The sequence below is a fragment of the Canis lupus genome, chromosome 12, assembly GCF_011100685.1.
Source record: "Canis lupus familiaris isolate Mischka breed German Shepherd chromosome 12, alternate assembly UU_Cfam_GSD_1.0, whole genome shotgun sequence".
Classification (NCBI taxonomy): Eukaryota; Metazoa; Chordata; class Mammalia; order Carnivora; family Canidae; genus Canis; species Canis lupus.
The window spans coordinates 11,781,596-11,801,878 of record NC_049233.1 but is presented as its reverse complement, the minus strand read 5'-3'; the positions used below and the strand labels follow the sequence as shown (position 1 = coordinate 11,801,878).

Below are 20,283 nucleotides of genomic sequence, written 5' to 3'. Positions count from 1 at the left end.
TGGTGACAGTCTTTGTATCACAAAGCTCTATTTCCTCAGCATTTTTGAAGTTTTCTGTCAATGCCTTTTTATTAAGGAAAAAAAAGGATTTTATTTACTTATTCATGAGAGGGACGCCTGGGTGGTTCAGCAGTTGAGCATCTGCCTTTGACTCAGGGTGTGATCCTGGGGTCCTGGGATCGAGTCCCGCTTCCTGCATGGAGCCTGCTTCTCCTCTGCCTGTATCTCTGCCTCTCTCTCTGTCTCTCTCATGAATAAATAAATAAATATTTACTTTAAATATTTATTATAAATATTTTATATTTTATTTAAAATAAATATTTATTTGTTTATTCATGAGAGAGACAGAGAGAGAGGCAGAGACACAGGCAGAGGAGAAGCAGGCTCCCCATGGGGAGCCCAATGTGGGACTCAAACCCAGAACCACAGGATCACAACCTGAGCCAAAGCCAGATGCTCAACCACTGAGTCACCCAAGTACGCCCCTGTCAATGCCTTTTGATACAATGGCTTTGGGTTTTGTTTAGTTATTTTTTTATTTTTTTATTTTTTTTTTACTATCTTCCAATTGTTTTCCATAGATACTGGTCTACTTAGTCATTCTAATGTTTCCTAAATAAACTTTTGTCATTTATGTTTTCCTTGCATAAATTTTTCAGCATAGCATTGAACACGGTAATCTGTGACAAATTTTTAAAATCTTTCCATCACAATGATCACAGCTGCGATTATTAGTAGACATTTCCGTACTCCCTCCTCCTTAAACCATGAGCTCCATATCACTCCCTGCTACGGGCTCCCACTGTCTACCAGGTACCCAGGATGAGCTCAAGAAATTGTTGTAAAGCCAAGAACAAGGTTAAAGCCTCTTTTTCTTATTTTGCCTAATACTGACCTTTTTCTTGATTGGACTTGCCAAAGTTTTATTTATTTTGTTATTTACTTTCAGTCAAGGAACTTATCAATTCTACATGTTTTCATGTCAAAATAATTTCGATGCTGTTTTTGGAAGAAAATGATTAATTTTAAATGATTTCCTAAATAATGAAATAAATTAAGCTATTTGTCTAAAAAGTAGAAAAAGAACAATAAAACAAACTTTGTTGCTATCTTAGATTTGTCCCAGGTAAAGAGCATGAAACTTTTTTATTCAATCTTTATTTTAATTTGGCAGGAAACTTACAGCACTGAAATTTACCATCACAATTGACATAGCTGCCTTTGCTTTTATTTTACCATTTAATACTACAACGCTTCTTCCTTTGTTGTATTGTATTGTGTTTTGTTTGCTTTCATTGACTCTTACGATCTGCAAGATATATTACTCGCTTTTAAATTGGACAAGTGTACCCCTGTTCTTTTTTTTTTTTTTTTTTTAATTTGAGAGAGAGAGAGAGAGAGAGAGAAAGAACAGGGAGAGAGGTATTAGGGGAGGGAGGGAGAGAATCTCCAGCAGACTCCCCACTGAGCACAGAGCCCACTGTGGGGCTCTATCTCATGATCCTGAGATCATGACCTGAGCCACAAAAACAAGCATTAGACACTTAACTAACTGAGCCACCCAGGTGCCCTTGTTCATTGCTTTTAAAAATCCTGAATCTAGGGATCCCTGGGTGGCGCAGCGGTTTAGCGCCTGCCTTTGGCCCAGGGCGCGATCCTGGAGACCCGGGATCGAGTCCCATGTTGGGCTCCCGGTGCATGGAGCCTGCTTCTCCCTTTCCCTGTGTCTCTGCCTCTCTCTCTCTCTCTCTGTGTGACTATCTTAAATAAATAAAATTTTTTAAAAAATCTTTAAAAAAAATATAAATAAAAATCCTGAATCTAGTTCTCTAATTATCACATTTTTCCCCATCATTTTCATCTCACTATACATTTTCCTCTGGGTTCTGAGAACTCCACAACTACATAGCATTGATGAGGTTAATCAAAGAGCTCATCAGGCCCTTCAAAGATTACGCTAGAAACTTAATTCTGCTATTGCATTTGTGTTTCCTTATATGTTATCTCAGCCAGTCCTCTATATTTATTTCCTCACCCTTCTTGGTCAGCTTTCATCTTGGTTTGTTGCTTCTTTTTTGTTTTATCTTGGGTTTCATAAAGTACCTATCTTCTTGATGTTCTGAGGGGAGGGGAAGATGCCACCTTCAAAAAAAAAAATCACTTCTTTTTTTCAGCAGTATTCCAAGGGAGAAATGACAAGAGCTGAACTAAGCCATGGGCAATGGGATGGAAAAGAAGGGAAGAACTATGAGAACAATTAAGGGAATTGTAATAAATGGAGAAGTGGAAAAAAATCTAGACAGCCAGCAGAGCCCAAAGGCTCCAAGGATATGTCCATGAGGAGATGTAAGTGCCACGAGCTCACCTACCACAAAACAATGGCAACACCACAACACCTCCCTGACTCCACACAAACTTTACTGCAAAGACTCTCACCATTACCTAGGAGCTGGACATCATTTTCATCCTACGCACGAGGAAAGGAGTTCAGAAAAGTTAAACTGCTTCCAGGACTAGGATTTTGGCCCATGGAATCCAACTTCTTGAGCAACCACAGACCATCTGAAATAGGGTTACCTGGCTGGTGGAAAAACAGGACAGGAACTCAAGCCACCCTACTAAACCTATCATCAAGTTGGGGGGCGACAAGAAGAACACATCTGATACATAGAAAATGAAAAGGAGGGCAGCCCCGGTGGTTTAGCGGTTTAGCATCGCCTTCAGCCCAAGGTGTGATCCTGGAGACCCAGGATGGAGTCCTGTGTCAGGCTCCCTGCATGGAGCATGCCTCTCTCTGCTTGTGTCTCTGCCTCTCTCTCTGTTTCTAATAAATAAATAAAATCTTAAAAAAAAAAAAAAGGGAAAATGAAAAGGAGTAGGTAATTTAGAGCTATGTGGTATAGAAGATAGGATATACACAGTCTCAGAAATGAGGGAATAAGAACTTTGATGGGCACCGGGCTACCACACTCCCAAATTTCCTGGAATAATCCTGACTGGTGCTGGCTAGCTTGGCACAATTATTAATAATGTCCCTGTCAGGACAATAAATTCTCTGGCCCCCCTAGCAATGCTCCACGTCTGAACCATGCTTACCAGTATTCTTACATTATCATGTGTGATTTTCACGGGCCTGCTGTACAGCAGTGATTCAGAAATTTGATGAAAGCTACAAACTCCCTCTTCAGAAAAATTACACAAACGCAGAATGTTGTACACAATTTTGATATGTTCATTTCCTTTGACAGAGCAGTTCCATTCCTGGAAATTTATCCTACAGACACACAAGCATAAGGGCAAAGGGCAAAGGTAGGTACAAGGACATCTGTGATGGGATTGTGGGCTGTTTTTTTTTTTTTTTTTTAAAGATTTTATTTATTTGAAAGAGAAAGAGTACAAGCAGGGTGGGGAGAAGCAGAAGGAGAGGCAGAAGCAGACTCCCTTGCTCAGCAGGGAGCGGGCTAGATCCCAGGACCCAGGGATCATAATCTCAGTCGCTGGGATCATGACCTGAGCTGAAGGCAGATGTTTAACTGATGGGAGCCACCCAGGCGCCCCTGCGATAGCATTGTTTTAAATAGCAAAACCTCAGAAACATCCTAAAATCCATCAGTAGGGAATGAGTGACATACCCTAGGGAAGGCGGGTGGGGGTGGGGTGGGACGTTGATAGACAGCACTTGCTTTCGACCAGGCTTCCTCTTAAAATAGGCAGGAATCTGGGCAGCCCCGGTGGCCCAGCGGTTTAACACTGCCTTTGGCCTCGGGTGTGATCCTGGAGACACGGGATCGAGTCCCACCCCTGCATGGAGCCTGCTTCCCTCTCTGCCTCTCTCTCTCTCTCTCTCTCTGTCTGTCATAAATAAATAGGCAGGAATCTTCCTGCACCCTTCGCTGCAGCCTGCCCCCCCCCACACACACCTACCACCTCCGTGCCCCCAACTCCACAAGCTCCCATGGGAGGAAGAGACACACGCTTGCTCGCAGGAGGAGGCTAAATAATGAATTGTAAGTGTGTGTTTTCTTTGGCCAGGGCGGTCTGGCCAAGCACTGGGGGCTGCTGGGCAAACATTTTTCATATTTTAGTAGCTGGCCTATGCCCAAAGCAGTCAGAAGTTAAGTAAGCTTTGAATGAGCTGCACCCATTCTCCCCCCACCCCACCCCCAAAATTCTTAATGAGGTTCTAAGGCAGCGGCCTCCAGCAAACCCATCGTGTTGCCTTAAATATCAGTGTTGCCTTAAATATCACTCGCCCTTCACTACTTTTAATGAATGCAAATGATTCAGCAACAAAACACTTAGCCTGGAGTGAAATCCGTCTTTGTGTGGCTCGTTTCACCAGCTTACAGCCCAGCTCAGGCAGGGCCCTACCGGGCAGTGGCCCAGCAGGGCCTGAGGTGCCCAGGCTAGCCTAGGCAGACCCCCGCACACCCAGGGCAGCGGGAGCACCAGGAGCAGAAGGCAGGAAGTGCTCAGCAGGAGGGAAAACCCCTCCCTTTGGGCCCTACTCCACTCACCACCCCAACCACCAGATGCAGACCCTCGCAGCTCCACCTCTTTACAACTCTGGCTTCAGGGCAGAGGAAAAGTGTGAGCGGAAAAACAAAAGGTATTTCTTTGATCTAATGAAAGGGGTTGGTCCGGGCACCTCAAAGGCCTGTCCGGTCGCCACACATCCTGCATTCAAGGGCATTACACCCTGACACGCCCACCTCCCACCAACGCCAGGTACCTGAGGAACTGAGCAACCAGGAACCTGAAAAGCTCACTTGGACCCATGCCCTCCTTTACCAACTTCATGGAAGCAATGAAAACGGAGGTAGTGTAAATAACCCAATTTACACCCTGTTTTTCAGAGTTCCCTTGAGCCGCAAAAACCGAAAGCAAATTGTCAGGAATCTAAGAGCAACCTTTGGCTAATTTACTTCCAACCTGGGGCTCAGGGGGATTTGCTGTCCTGTCAGCCTGATCAACACCTCTCTCCAGGGCTGAGGCAGAGGCCTGGACCAGAATAAGCAGCTGTTAATTCAGCTGCCACAGTCATCACCCCCAAGGCCAGCAGCTGGCAAGAGACCCACGGAGGTCCATCCAAGTCCTCTCTAGGCCCTTCTGGTCCTGGATATAAGTAAGGAATCCAGGCTGTTAGACCCAAACTGGGCAACTGACCCAACTCAGGACCACGGAGGACCCAAAGGTATTTATCACTCTGGGTGCCTGAGATATGAAAAGGACTTCAAAGTACTTGTGGACCTGGTTTGAAAAGAACCACCACCACTTTCAGTCCTCATGGGACAGAGAAGACAGGAAAACTGGCTTCCCCAGAGGAAAATTCACACTGTAGTTTTAGAGGGCCTCCTAAATAAATTTCATATCATCAAAAATGCCTTTACCAGTATATCAAAGGCTTTTAGGAAAAGAGCACTGATATTTTCTTAACCTCAACACCATTCTTCCTGATTGTTCAAGACACATCAGCTACAATACCACCTTCTTCTTCTTCTTCTTCTTCTTCTTCTTCTTCTTCTTCTTCTTCTTCTTCTTTTTTATTTATTAAAAAAAAGAGATTTTATTTATTTATTCATGAGACACAGAGAGAGAGAGAGAAGCAGAGGGAGAAGCAGGTTCCATGCAGGGAGCCCGATGTGGGACTCAATCCCAAGGCTCCAGGATCATGCCCTGAGCCAAAGGCAGGAGCTAAACCACTGACGCTAAACAGGTGTCCCCAATACCTTATTCTTCTTGAAGACATTGCCAAAGGAAGCCAAAAAGGGCATTCACTTCATGGAGGGGCTGGGGCTTCTAGACCCTGGAACTTCTGAGCTCTTGCCTTCCAAAAGTGATCCATTAGCTAGCCCCTCTCCTAGCTGGGCACAGCTACCGATGATTAAAGTCTTGGACAACAACACAGAAAGAATGTATTCTAAAACCCCTAGAGGGATCCCTGGGTGGCGCAGCGGTTTAGCACCTGCCTTTGGCCCAGGGCGCGATCCTGGAGACCTGGGATCGAATCCCACGTCGGGCTCCCAGTGCATGGAGCCTGCTTCTCCCTCTGCCTGTGTCTCTGCCTCTCTCTAGCTCTCTCTCTGTGTAACTATCGTAAATAAATAAAAATTAAAAAAAAAAAAAAGAAAAAAAGAAAACCCCTAGAAGGTAGAAGTGAACATCAGGAAGGCAAGCACAAGTCTACACAGAAATCTATTTAAAAGAAAAAAGAAAAAAGTTTTGCTCTTTACTTTCACTAATATGTATGTATAAAAGACATATCTTTCTTTCTCTTTCTACCATCAAAACGAACCCCAACCCCACAGCCAATCCCTCCTACCATCAAGTAAACCAGAATTCAAGCAAATAACGAATTCCCCAGGCTTTGGGCCACTTCTGTCCTGAAGGAGGGAAGGTGTTCTCAAGCAAATGCTTGGGTACCACAAAGCAGAATGAATAGCACCAGTTGTCTCTGCAAAGCCGGGATCAACCCTACACAACTGCACAGCCTGCACAGAGAAAAGAAATACTCCCGTCTCCCACCTGCCCCACTCATGTCTCCACCCTCTGAGTACCTGGCATCCTCTGAGTGTCCCACTACCCCACCCCACCCCTTTGGTGCTTCTCTGCACCCCTGCCCTGCTCACTGCTCTCTTCTGGTTGTCTTGATTTGCCTACCAGACAATCCATTCCTGGAATGAGTCTCTAGTCTCCGCCCCCAACCCGCCACCCCAGGAATAGCTCAGCTTTTTTAAATGAAGACTCTACCATCAGAAAGGCATTTTCTTTCCATAACAGACTGTTGGCCCTCCTGGGGACAGCAGCCTCCTTTTCTAGAGATATCTTGCCTTCTAGACTTAAGGTACCTCCCCCCACCCTCTCACACACACAACCTAGCATGATGCCTCATGCCTTAAGCATCATTTGTTATTCATGTGCCAGACTAAAAAAGAAAACAGGTTTTTTTTAAGGTCTTATTTATTTATTCAAGAGAGACAGAGAGAGACATAGGCAGAGGGAGAAGCAGGCCCCCTGTGGGGAGCCCAATGAGGGACTTGATCCTGGACAGGACCCAAGCCAAAGGCAGCCGCTCAACCGCTGAACCACCCAGGAGCCACCCAGGCATCCCAGGAAAACAGTTTCTATTGAAAGTTACTGGAGGATGGCAAACAAAAGCAGACCTGTAAATAAATCACCGTCATCGTATTATAACTACCTTTTATGGAGCATTCACTAGGACAGACTACATCCTTCAAGCACACTGAATTTCAAAGGTGTCACCAATTTTAAGATGTGCTGTTATCTGCATGTTACAGCTAAAAGGAAATGGTTCTAAGTTAAACTAAGATACAATACTACATAACTGATTACGTTACAACCCTGCTTTAAAGATGTGAAACGGGGGGGGGGGGGGCGCATCTCAGAGTTGATGAAAGATAGTATTATCTCACACAATCCTTACAAGCACCCTAATGGGGTTGATATTATTGCCCTCATCTTACAAAACGGAAAACAGGCTCAGCAAGGTGAAGTGAACTATCTAGGGTCACTGAAGGAGCAAGCTATGAAGCCAGAACTTTGTTCCTAAACAGATTTCTGAATTTCCCTGTGCAGAGGGTGGGTGGCACCCACCAGGCCTTAGGCAGATCATCCCCAGCTAAGCTGCCCGGTCAAAGGCAAATAACACTGGCTTGGCTGATTGCTAAAATCAGGGTCTTTTTGCAATTGCTCCTTCACAGATCTACTTCCAGAAACAACAACAAAAGGAAAACAGGTTTTCCTAGCTCCTTCCTCACAAAACTGGCTGGAAGTGAGGGGGGACCTCTCAGCCAACTTGTTATATATAAAGCACATTTAATGAGCTTTCTGAGCTGTGGGGGTGGGAGAAGGCAGGGTTCATTGGAAATCTGATACTTTGGCAGCCAAACGAGAGGGACAAGGCCCTTAGCATCAGCCCCAGGGGGATAAACACCATCTCAAACCTCTTTGTCTGCCAGGAGATACTTCCTGGGGGGGCAGGAGGCGGCAAAGCTTTTTATGACTAAGCCCACCTAACAACAACCCTCCACCAGAGACCTGGCTGGGGTCTTTGTACAACCCACCTCACCATAAACCCTCTGTCCTTTCCCAAACCTGCTGGGGTCCCTCTACCCACAAATACCTGTGACCGCCATAAACGCCCTTAAACAGCCCCCGTTTACTGCCCAGCCTGCCTGCTGCTAAATGAAGGCATTTGTTTCAAATTTGCAAATACCGAAAGCAGTGGAAACCTAAGTCCACTCCTAAAATGAAATGTTCTGCATTCCTCCCAGCCCGAAGCACCACGCTTCAAAAGCTGCAAGAGGCCCTGGCTGTTTACTCACTGGTGGGGCTATTGGGAGAAGTATTTCCCTGCTCCCAGAGGAGGCTCCTTTGATCTGGGATGGGTGGGAAGGGGACAGGGAGAGAGGTGCCACCCAAGCTCAGGCCAGGCTTGGGCCCAGGCCCTCCTGCCTCCCTTCTGGATTGCCTTCAGCAGCCTTGGGGGGCCTGGGAAAGTAAGACTCACGGGGAGGCTCAAGTAGGGACATAGCAGGCCAGCTCAGCAGGACCTCTCAGGCCATGTTCAAGAGGCACTGGAAACTAAAGAGTGAAAAAGGCACGCAAGGCCAAAGAAGCACCCCAGCCCCTTCCCCAGAAAGGAAGGAAGGAGCACATTCGCCACCTCTTTCCCTGCACCCGGCCAAGAAATTAGGGCACTTTTTGTACGCAGGGTGCCATGTTTACGAGATAAAAGCCTTTTGTTTTAAGGAGTTTGCAGAAAGGCAGTGGCGGTGGTGGTAAAGAGAAGACAGAGATCCTCCTCTAGGCCCCCCGGGGCTGTTCCAAGGCCCAGCAACCCCTCCTCCCCTGGAAGCTCCTCCTGCAAGGAGGCCCAGACCCCTGCCGTGGAGGAGGAGCCAGGATCACAGGCCAGATCACAGGCTGGATCACAGGCAAGAAGCTGCTAGCAAGCTGGGCATTTTTTAAATTGGTCAGTTTAACAACTGGTTAATCTGCTAAATTAACCAAACGATAGAATGGTTTGCTCTCTGTAGCTGGAGCTACAAGGCCAACAGCACTTCTTCCCCCCACCAGCCCCCACCTTCCCAAGGCTGCAAGACAACCATTTTCTTTGTTTGTGATTTGTTTTGTTTTTTGGGTAGCTGGAAATGAACTTGGGATCTCAAATGCTATCCTAGCACATCTCCTCTCTAAGGACCTGCTGACCTGAAGGATCCTTCTCTTGGCTTTGTTTTGTTTTGTTTTGTTTGTTTTGTTTTTAACTGATGAGCAGAATCAGAACACCGAAGTATCACTTTGTCCCCTTCATCGATAGGACACAGGTTCCCATGTCGGAACCTGAGAGCTTCAGAAGCAGGACTACCAAGAGCAGTTAACAGCTCAGCTAAAGGGAGATACCCTGGCACAAAAAAAAAAAAAAAAAAAAAAAAGTACATCTCCCAGGATTTCAGAGGTCATTGTCCAAGAAATTCTGAAATCTCTTGAGAATTAAAAGACTTGGGGCACCTGGATGGCTCAGTGGTTGAGCATCTATCTGCCTTTGGCTCGGGCTCAGGTCATGATCCCTGGTCAGGCTCCCCCCAGGGAGCCTGCTTCTCCCTCTACCTATGTCTCTGCCTCTCTCTCTCTCTGTGTCTCCCACGAATCAACAAAATCTTAAAAAAAAAAAAAAAAAAGGAATAAATGACTTGCCTCCAAAATCAGAAATGGAAGGGAACCCTATATCCATTGCATCCCTATTGTGTGCCAGGGCCTATATAACCAAGTGTGGGCACATCCATCCATACAACAGTTAGCGGCAGAACTCTATTAACCATAGCGGTGATGACTCTATTACCACCTACGTGGTCTCCAGCACAGCATCACCCACTGTAAACTCCCAGCAGGCACATGAGCCTGGAATGTGGCAGCACACCTGGCAAGCCAGGACCTGTAACTGCCCTCGACCTTCCAGAAGCACCAGGTGGAAGAGATGGAGAACTCAGAGGTTCAGGAGAAAAGCCCTAATCATGAGGGTGCAGGCACAGTGTTCTGGACTTCTAGATCACACAGTCTGAACATAACTCTAAAAACTTTAAAACGTCCACAAACCTCTGAATGGACCACTGAAAACCCTAACCTTGCTGTTTTGTAACAACAGCTAATTTTTTTAAAGAGAAAAATTGGCGATCCTGCATGCTACGGCACAAAAGGCCCTCCATGCTTAAGTTACAGATATGCTCCTTGTGTAGAAAGCGCAAACCGCTCTTCTATCCTCTGACTGTAAAGCCACCCAGACAGTTCTCCTGTCTGCCAAATCCACTCCCTGACATTCACCCCACTCTGAGGCATGTGTGTGTTAACACTCCATAGCCCCTGGGACACAGAAGAGCACAGAATTGGCTCTCCTACTTACTAGTTCCGAAGTCCTCAGTGGATCATACTTTGTACCTCAGTCTCTAGTTGTCAAAGGCCTCCCATCCCTTTACCCTCCCCCACCCCTAAAACCCAACCATCTTTATCCAGCCTACCTCTGAGCCATGCTAATCGGATCAATTGTCAGTGTGAGTGAAAGCATTCTGTCAACAGTGGGTACACTTGTTGGGATTACAGAGGAGGCTCTCCCAAAGTGCAGCCAGCCCCTTCTCCCAGCCTGAAGCCTCCCTTCAGTTGTTCTTGCTTCTGTGCAAAGGAAAAGGTGTTCCTCACCAAAGCACTAGTCACCCCTAGTACTTGAGGACTAACCTCATTTCTGCCTTTAAAAAAAAAAGATTTTATTTATTTATTCATGAGAGACACAGAGAGAGGCAGAGACATAGGCAGAGGAAGATGCAGGCTCCCCGTAGAGAGCCCGATGTGGGAGTTGATCCCAGGACCCCAGGATCACATTCTGAGCCAAAGTCAGATGCTTAACCACTGAGCCACGCAGGCATCCCACATTTCTGCCTTCTTTTACTCAAAAACTCTTCTTTTAGGGGGCATCTGGATGGCTCAGTCAGTTCAGCGTCTGCCTTTGGGTCAGATCACAATCTGGGGTCCTGGGATCGAGGGGGTCCTGGGATCAAGCCCCAGAAGGGGCTCCCTACTCAGCGAGGAGTGTGCTTCTCCCTGTGCCTCTGCCCCTCCCCCCTGCTTGTGTGTGTGTTCCAGTGCTCTCTCAAATGAATAAATAAAATCTTAAAAAAAAAAACACACACACACGCACACACACACACAATTTTTTTTCCCCTTCATAAGAATTCTCTCCCAAACCTTTCCAGAATTTACTCAAACCTCTCCATTCCCCCTTGCACCCAAGGAATTAAAGCCTCATACCCACACCACCAGTTGATCGAGTCTAAACACATCGGTGCCCACGCACTAGAGACTCCAGAACAAAACGCAGCCCTTAAAGTCCTCTCTCCAAAAACACGGGTGAGGAGAAGGGCCTGTGAGATGTGGAGGGCAATACTGGGCCAGCCCCCAAAGGTCACCACATTTAAGGCCTGCCAAGGTCTTGAGTCCTCAAGTTGAGGCCAGAGCAGCATGTGGGACTTGCCCCATGTCACATGGGCAGTCTGCGGCAAATGTGTGAGCAGGGCCCATGTCTCCCTCTCAGTGGCTCCCTCATACCCTGGAGGCGTATGTCCAGAACTAGAGCCCACCATAACCAATCTTTGCTACTGAAGAGATTCTACTATTACTGCAGGATTTCCTCTAAAGCAGGAAAGCCAGGGCACCTGGGTGGCTCACTTGGTTAAGCATCTACCTTCAGCTCAGGTCACTATCTCAGGGTCCTGGGTTTGAGCCCCACTCTGGGCTCTCTGCTCAGCAGGGAGCCTGCTTCTCCCTCTCCCTCTGTCTTTCCCATGCCCGCTTCTGCATGCTTTCTCTCTCTCAAGTGAATAAATAAAATCTTTAATAAATACATACATACATATATACATTCATACATACATACAAACTGGAAAGCCTACACACTTTACCTGAGGCCACTGGAGGCTCCAGTGTGCCCAGGGAGAGAGGCAAGCCAGAACTTCTTAATGAGATGTAGAATAAACTCTGAGCAGTCCCTCTTCCCTGAAGACTCAGCCAGCCTTCTTTATTAATTATTACATAAGGCTTTAGAAGCCTGCATGTGCAAGGCAGTAAAATCCTCCGGTGGGGGGAGGAGCCCCAAAACAGAGGAAGCTACAGACATATACTGTGGAGTTGGTACAGCCCTGGAGCCCCAGCCTCCCAGGTTTCTCCTACACTGTGGGATGAGCAGCAGTGCCCCAGCTCACCACCACAGGAGGCAGGCGAAGAGTAGAGAATAGAGTAAATGGCTCATCTAAAACACAGTATTAGACTAGAGGTCACTGAAATCATCCTGGCCTGTCAGCTGAGAAGCAAAGAGCCACTCATTCCAATGAGATAGTCACATATGACTGTATAGGTTGTGCACTGCTCAAGATACCCAACCAAGGTATAAACACTGAAACATTGCCGTGTCCTGATGCAGGGTTGCATTCACTTGGAGGAAAGGCGCCTATTTCTTCTTTGCACAAAGGCACTCTATGAGCAAGCTGCTGGGACACCTCAGCCATCCCCTAAACAGGCCATCATTCTCCTCACTGCCTCACCAAAGGCACCCCCAGAAGAGGCAAAAAAAAAAAAAAAAAAAAAGAGCCAGTGTGTCTCCAAGGGGAGAGGCAGTGCATGCTAGTGCCCACTCTGCCCTCCTTAACAACCCACAGAGAGAGCCCTCCATCCCTGACCACACCACACCTTGGGAACCTCCCTACAATATTGCGAGAAGTTCACACAAGCTAACCAGAGTGACCGACTGGGGAAACCCCACAGCCATTCTATGATCACAGAGGCCCTTCCCATGGGTATTATAAAAGTCAGCCCAGACTGCAAGAAGCACAGCTTACTACTCACTCCCTAGAGGAACATCGGCACACCCAGGGAGACAGCGGCGCCGACCGAGCACCGATCACCCTGCGAGAATCCGCTGTGAAGACAGAGGGAGAAGAGCTCCCACCAGGAAAAGCAAGGTGGCTGAGCCCACACCTTCAAGCTGCTGTTGAAACTGAGACCCGGGCAGCCTGGGTGGCTCAGCGGTTTAGCGCCGCCTTCGGCCCAGGGCGTGATCCTGGAGACCAGGGATTGAGTCCCACGTCCGGCTCCCTGTATGGAGCCTGCTTCTCCCTCTGCCTGTGTCTCTGCCTCTCTCTCTCTCTCTCTCTGTGACTATCATAAATAAATAAATAAATAAATAATCAAAAAAAGAAAATCTGTACTCTCATTTAGAAAATCTGTACTCTCAAATGAGGAAACCATTTCTTTTTTTTTTTTTTAAGATTTTATTTATTTATTCATGAGAGACAGAGAGAGAGAGAGAGAGAGAGAGAGACAGAGACACAGGCAGAGGGAGAAGCAAGCTCCATACAGGGAGCCCAATGTGGGACTCGATCCTGGGTCTCCAAGATCACACCCTGGGCCAAAGGCGGCGCTAAACCGCTGAGCCACCCAGGCTGCCTGAGGAAACCATTTCTAAAGCTGCCAGTCTGGAGCAACTCTGTTGAGCCCTTGCGAAGCATTCTAGAAACTGAGGACTGGAAAGAAAGGCTGCCATCCTAAAAGGAGATAAAGGGTCAGGGCAGTCTCTGGAAAGAGACAGGAACGCTGGCCAGAGGGATTGCCCTCCTGGTCAACCACCTCCAGTGGAAGCACTACCTTGTAATTTCCTGGAGGGGGCAAGGGAGGAATCAGCAGCACTTGTACTTTGCAGGTGAGGAAACTGAGGCTGGAAAGGTTAATTAACCAGTTCAGGGTCAGGGGGAGGTAGCCATTGCACCAGAATACAGAAAAGCAGGTGTCATAGGACCACAGATGTCACTTCTCCTTCTTTATTATGCACTGATATGTGTGAGTTAGACAAGAACCAGCCAAGTTGGGCGCCCTGATCGGCTCAGTCAGTTGAGTCTGCCTTCCGCTCAGGTCATGATCCTGGGGTCCTGGGATCAAGCCCCACATCACTCTCTGCTCAGCAGGGAGCCTGCTTCGATTCTCCCTTTCCCTTTGCCCTTCAAGCCACTCTGTGTGCTCTCTCAAATCAACCAATCAATTAATGAATCTTTAAAAAAAGAAGCAGCCAAGTATTCAGACTCCTGGTCCAATGCCTTTCTACCCTTCTGATCGGTCACTGTAGCCTACGTCTATTAGCAATTTAATTCTCTCTCTTCTCTGAAGCCCTTCCACTCTTCATTTGCTCCTGTGTCATGGACTTACTGTCCTATACATTCTAGAATGTCTTCTATTTAACATTTTACCAAGTCATGTCTTTTACCACACTTCATGTGATTCACATCTCTCCAGTGTGTCTCCTTCCTGCCTCCTGCCCCAACTGAGACACTTCACCCATGGAAGACCCTCAAAGACACTATGAACTAACCCTATCCTAAGCCCCTCAGTATCAACCTCAACCTTTCTCATCACCGCAACTCCACCTTTTTTTTTTTTTTTAAGATTTTATTTATTTATTCATGAGAGACACAGAGAGGGGGAGACAAAGGCATAGACAGAGAGAGAAGCAGGCTCCCTGAGGAAAGCCTGATGCGGGACTCGATCCCAGGATCCCGGGATCATGACCTGAGCCAAAGGCAGACAGACTCTCAATCACTGAGCCACTCAGGTGCCCCCACAGCTCCAGTTTAACATGACAAACCCCTTATAGCAATTCAATAGTTCTCAGACCTGAATGTAGGTAAGAATCTTCTGGGAAGCAATTTTGTTTTATTTTATTTTTCCTGGAAAACAATTTTAAAATGGAGTTTAGGACTGAACTGTGACTGGATTGACTATTCGAAACCTATAACAGAATTTAACAAATGAGAAAGCAAAATATCTTTTCTGGCTTCTTCCCCAATGCTTCTGATGGGCAAGTCTGCAGTCAGGCTCGGACAACTCAAATTTTAAATAGGTTCTCTGGTTACCTGCCTTCCACTCTTTTTTTTTTTTTTTTTTTTTTTTTAAGATTTTATTTATTTATTCATGAGAGACAGAGAGAGACAGAGACAGAGACACAGGCAGAGGGAGAAGCACGCTCCATGCAGGGAGCCCGATGCAGGACTAGATCCCAGGACTCCAGGATCACACCCTGGGCCAAAGGCCAGAGCCAAACCGCTGAGCCACCCAGGGATCCCCTGCTTCCACTCTATTACCTGATGGTCTCTAGACCACAAATCTACATCTTCCTATCATGTGACTCAGAATCCCTACACCATAATTTGGGACCTAGTTTTCAGAAATTAAATACCCACCTAAAACAGCAAATGCATACATACCCTAGCTCATCAGAATCTAAGTTTCTGGCAGGAGCCTGGGATCTGCAGGTCACCCGGTAGACTGTGTTCCACCCACTTGTGTACTCATTCCCTGGACTCTGGAGACCCGAACCCCATCCGCAAGAGGAAAAAGGCGCCTGTGTGTGTCAGCCCTTCCAACAAAGCTTCCTCCCTGCCCCACTGCTTCTTGTGCATTACTGGGAGGGAAATGGCCTAAACGCAGAGAAGAGGATGGAAAAAGTGACATACTACAGAGGGCTTCCTCAAACCACTGATTAGCTGCAGCAACTCCTGTGCCAGCTCCACCAAAGTGCCAGGGGGCTCGGCAGGGCCAAATGTGCACTCAGCGGTGAACTCAGAGAACCCCAAGACAGGACTCTCACCAAGCCACCATGGCAGAACTTTCACGGCTTCAGGGACAAAAGGACCAGGCGATGGGGGCTGGGGGTTGGGGGCAGAGGATGAATCCAAGAAAGAGGCAGGCAGGCAGGCAGGCAGGCAGCTCAAAGAAGACAAAGTTAGAGCCAACACCGGCAAGCGTGGCCCCGAGCAGGTAACCCCACCATGTGGCTCTGCCAAGGGTACAGCCAAGGGCACAGCAGCAGAGAAACATGCTACTGAGGTTAGGGACAGCAGAGAGAGACCGAGGGATACAGACCAAGGGTACCTGACCCTGTGTAATGACCCTTTCTTCCATCAGGAAAACACCAAAGACTGAATCCCTGGCCCCAAACTGCTTTTGGCTCAATATCAGAGTCTGAACCGGCCAACATCCATCCCAGATGAATCTCACAGAAGCTCAACTGGCTTAAACACACAAACCCCCTCGCTCCAAGATATGAAGTCCTCTGAAGATTTTAACACTACAACCACTGAAGCCCAGCAGAGATGTTGCCGCCCTTTACGAATCAAACAGATTCCTGAAAAGTCACCCTTCACCAAATTTCTCCCTAACAAATCCAATTTCATTATAAAATGAGCGTATGCTCCTTGAGGAAAATCTGAGGCTTCTAGAGGAGCTGGACATCACACTTACTGCTGCACGCCTTCTGGAGTTATAGGTTTAATGGACAAGTTTCCTGACAAAATTTAAATCAAATTCAACCCAAAGTGAGGTGTTTCTGTTTTTGTTTTTTTTGGTGAGTCAATGTTTATGTGCACACATCGCAACAAAGAGTGTTCATGTGAATGAAAAGTTATTTAAGGTAAATCTTCAAATACCATTTAAGACCTAGGGCCCCGGGATCCCTGGGTGGCGCAGAGGTTTGGCGCCTGCCTTTGGCCCAGGGCGCGATCCTGGAGACCGGGGATCGAATCCCACATCGGGCTCCCGGTGCATGGAGCCTGCTTCTCCCTCTGCCTATGTCTCTGCCTCTCTCTCTCTCTGTGACTATCATAAATAAATAAAAAATTAAAAAAAAAAAAAAGACCTAGGGCCCCTAATTTGAAAGCTTGGCACCTCAGGTTTCTATAGGAGACCAGGACTTCTGGAACTATGCAGTGCAGTCACCTGGGGTGTTTACTAAATGCAACTGGGATTCTGATTTGGGCTCCCAAGGAATGGTGAAGCCACCTCTCTGCGTAACTTATTTTGAGTGGCCCGACACAGTTCAGTTTTTGAAGTGTGGTCCCTGCGAGGCAGGTCAGCTTCTATGAACAGGTGGTTGCCTGTGCCCAGAACCCTTGGAGAAAGCCAGAAGCCCCGTTGCCACATTCAATTCAAGAAAACCACCACAAAGAACAGGCGGCCCAGAAACAGGGAAGGAAGGTTTGGTCCCTTGATTCAGTCATTGTAGAGCAGACGCAAGGAGGAACCAACAGGTGGCCCAAACCCAGAGAAGCTGGAAGGGGCACAAAAGATCCCCAACAGCAAGGAGGCAAAGGGGATGCTTACCTGTGCCCTTGAGTACCCTGCCCTGTACCCAAAAGGTTCATTCACCTTTTTAATAAACCTAGAGAAGGACCCATTATAAATGATACCGTAATGAATTCTTAGAGCGCTTTAGTCAAAACTCAAATATGGAGAGGTCCTAAGAATGACAGAGTCCAAAAGTTCTACAGGAATCTTTCTGGCAGGAGACCAGGACAGCTTTGGGGAGGAAGTGGAGCTGGGCAAGAGAGGAAAGGAAGGGGGCAGCCTGGGTGGCTCAGCGGTTTAGCACCACCTTCGGCCCAGGGCGTGATCCTGGAATCCCGGAATTGAGTCCCACATCGGGCTCCCTGCGTGGAGCCTGCTTCTCCCTCTGCCTATGTCTCTGCCTCTCTTTCTGTGTCTCTCATGAATAAATAAAATCTTTTAAAAAGAGAGAGAAAGAGAGAGAGGAAAGGAAGGGCTAAGAAACCACACCTGTTTCAGGGGATGGTAAACTGACTAGTTGGGTTGCAATGGAAGCTCTAGTAGGTGGAAAATGTTTCCTGTTGGGGGTGACTGCTGCGAGGCTGGAAAGGTATGTGGGAAGCATACCCCAGGAGAGGAAAGAACAAGAAAGGGGCCCTTTATAGACTTCATTACTTTAATCCTCTGCACAACTTCAGGAAGTAAGTTACTTTACAGAGGAGCCAAACTGGGAGGTCAAGAAATTTGCCCAGGGCCACAAGGCCCGTCCAAGTCTGAGGTGCTGTTGGGCCAAATACTTCAGGTCTCCATGGCCTGAGCTCCCTCCACCACCCAGCCCTGCTCTGAATGCCAGGAGTGTGACTGGATCCTTCAGGAAGCGATGTACAAAGATTACCCTTGCCCTCCCACAGTACATCCCAATGACTGAGGAAACCCGTCACTGATAAAAGCAAGTCCTAGGCCTGAATGACAGGCTGCAGAGCTTCAAGGAATCTGCAGGACAACCCAGCTCCGAATGTGACAACTCAATCTCCCCCAAAGACACAAGAGCCAGAAAGGAAGAACCCAGAGAAGGGGGGATGGGAACAGGAATGGGTTGTGACCACAAGTGACCGTGCAAACAGCTGGGGTTAAGAATCCCAGATTTCCAACGTCAAGCCCTCTCCTCCCCCTCCACCGTATTTATCACGACGGGGATCTCAAAGTTTGGAAAGCTACTCAGCCATTTACAGCATAATTACTCAAACTTCAAAATGGTCTAATCCACAAACCTAGCCAGCCTAGGTCCCTCACTCCGGCCTTATTAACAGCAGGGTCTCACTAAAACTCCAGTTAATTACACAGTTAAACAATGAAATGGAAAAATCTACTGTATAATCTATGAAAAAATCGTTGCCCCCCCTGAAGTCATGACGCCTGGGGGTGGGCTGAGTCCCCGGATGTCACGAAGAAGATGGCAGGCCCCTAGGCCTCCGTTGAAATTGTTTACAGCACATGGACAGGTTCCACACCAAGGCACATTTGGTGGAACTGATTTAAGGCTCTCATTAAAATGTTCCTTTGTTGAGCACAAGACATCCCCCCACCCCCATAGGAGATTGCAGACCTCCAGCCCCAAGCCCTCAGCCTGCCCTAACTTCCCCCTACAAGACTTCCCCCCACTAAACACCCGTGTTGGGATTAACATCAATTAACATCAGAGTCGTCTTCCCATGGAAGGAATTTAGCATTTGTTGAATGAACAAGGACCCAGTCTCCACCAGAACCTCCCCTTGACTCCAGAATTCTAAACATCAGCAGTGAAGACAGTCGTATCAGGCGACCCACACACCCAAATCCAAACAGCCACCAACCAAGGAAGCCTGTAAGCTGGGGCTGCTCATCCATACAGCTGGGCCCCTGATCCTGGCTGCAAAAAAAACTTCCATACTTCCTCTGGGAGCAGATGTGGGTTCTGCCATGAGCAATAACCACCCTACACATCAAAAGGAACACAGGGCAGCTCCAGAAACACCTCCTACGAATCCCAGGAGCTTGTTCTTACCTCTCGTCTTGAGTGGGTTACCTTTCCTTTTAAGCTAGGGCTGGGGGAGATGCTGATACAATCACCACCAAAACCCCCTCAACAGCTGGCAAGCCAGGGAGATGTCAGAAAAGACAATTCTCTACCCCCACCAGCCCTATGGCCACTCTTCCAAGAAAGAGGAAAGTGATAAGCTAGGACCAGTTGTCCTGGGCAGAGTTCCTCCAGAAAGGACTGCTGCCAGCCTCATCACCAAAGATTGTGTGTGTGTTGTGGGGTTTTTCAGCAGGGGGCATCTTTCCAGTCCAGGCTGCTTGTGGTGTGCAGGTAGCTCGGTGCCTTCCTGTAAAGCACTTCAATACCTCAGTGGTGACTCTCAGGTGTGACCTAGCCAGGAAATAAAGGTGCGCGGGGGGGTTGGGGGGGTGGGGGTGTTCGGGTCCAGTCTGCCCTGAAGATACAGGCCACACCCTCATCAAAACGCTGAGACCCTCCCAAGAAAGGGTAGAATGAACTCTTTTTGCCTTTCTGCCCGCAGAATGAGAGCTTTGCTTTCCTCCGTGCGGAGACACAGGATGGAAATCCAGGAAGGAGAACAAACCCCGTCCGCACCTTTGCAGGCCGGCCATGCCCGATTTTGGCAGCGGCCTTCACACATTAGTCACCACGACAGCCTCGGACTCTCCGCTCCCCAGATTCGACCCGGCTGGGAGTGGGCTCAGGGCTCGGGCCCAGGAGCTAGAGGAGCGGGGCAGCCCCTAATTCCTCCTTCCGCTCGCCCCAGCAGGGCCGTCAGGGGTCCCAGCCGGCCCGGGAACTTGGAAGGGGGGAAACCGGGAGCGGCTGGCCGGCGTAGGTAACAAAGCTCGGCGCTCTGCGCGGCGCAGGTCGGTCCCGCATCCGGCACCAGGCCGGCCCCCCCACCTAGGCGGTGCTACTGGGGGGACTCCGTCTCCCCCGCCGCCAACCACCTCGCCGCGCCCCCCTAAGTAGGCAGGTAGTCGTTTCCCTCCCGAAAAGAAACTCCCTACCGGGGCCCAGGGGCCAGCAACTCCCGGCAGTTCCCGAGCGAACTCTCCGCTCAGGCCGGGAAAACTCTGGGGCGG

General features: G+C 48.2%; 1 protein-coding gene across 1 annotated transcript in view; it reads right to left on the bottom strand.

The window, feature by feature from the left end:
• PTK7 (protein tyrosine kinase 7 (inactive)) overlaps positions 1–20,283 on the bottom strand; it is a 65,116-nt gene that overhangs the window by 44,401 nt on the left and 432 nt on the right. The gene's annotated exons all lie outside the window — the stretch shown is intronic.